The sequence below is a fragment of the Cynara cardunculus genome, assembly GCF_001531365.2.
Source record: "Cynara cardunculus var. scolymus isolate 2C chromosome LG 1, CcrdV1, whole genome shotgun sequence".
Classification (NCBI taxonomy): Eukaryota; Viridiplantae; Streptophyta; class Magnoliopsida; order Asterales; family Asteraceae; genus Cynara; species Cynara cardunculus.
This window is the reverse complement of record NC_037528.1, coordinates 13,709,168-13,709,988: the sequence shown is the minus strand read 5'-3', so window position 1 is coordinate 13,709,988 and position 821 is coordinate 13,709,168.

The following is an 821-nucleotide window of genomic DNA, read 5'->3' as shown; positions in this document are numbered from 1 at the left end:
ATAAGTATTCTCTCTAACCGTGAATCTTCTATAAATCCATATTTTTTTGCTTATAAAAACCTTGTATTAAAGATGTCCTAAACTTCTTGATAAATTTTACATAAGGATGTGCTAATTGCACCTTTACATGTTCCTAAATGCACCTATATAATAAGGCTTCACATGGGTTGGATTTATCAAGTTGAAGGCATTTGAACAATTCAATCCATTGTTTGCAATTTGAAAATTTTCAACTCAATCCATTGTTTGCGATTTGAAAATTTTCAACTCAACCCAACCCATATTTGATCGGGTTGAAATTTTGGTGCATCATTTTATAATCTAGCTAAGTTTTAAAGCAAGGTTAACAAACTCAAAAAAAAGTGAAGATTCATACAAATAAGAAAATAAAATTACAACTGAAATTGTAATATAATTTGAATATAACTAAATACGAACCGCTCTAGTATACATATGTTAATCAAAGACTTAAAAATTATATTAAATCCATCGGATTCAGGTGACTATAACCCAATAAAAGCATGTGGCTTAATTTTGTATCAACTATGTATCAAGATACATTAAGTTAATTTTTTAGGTTTTTTCAGGTTGGTCAATATTCTAAGGGGAGTGCTAATGGCACCCCCTTAATAGGGGGTGTTGAATGCTTCGGGAATTACTCCATCAAATGTCATAGTCAATTATAATATATTATATTTTTTATTATTATTATTATATATATATACACACATATATACATATGTATATATCCAATTATAATTTTAAGTTGTATTATCTAACTATTTTATATTTTATTATTATTATTATTATATAAACACACA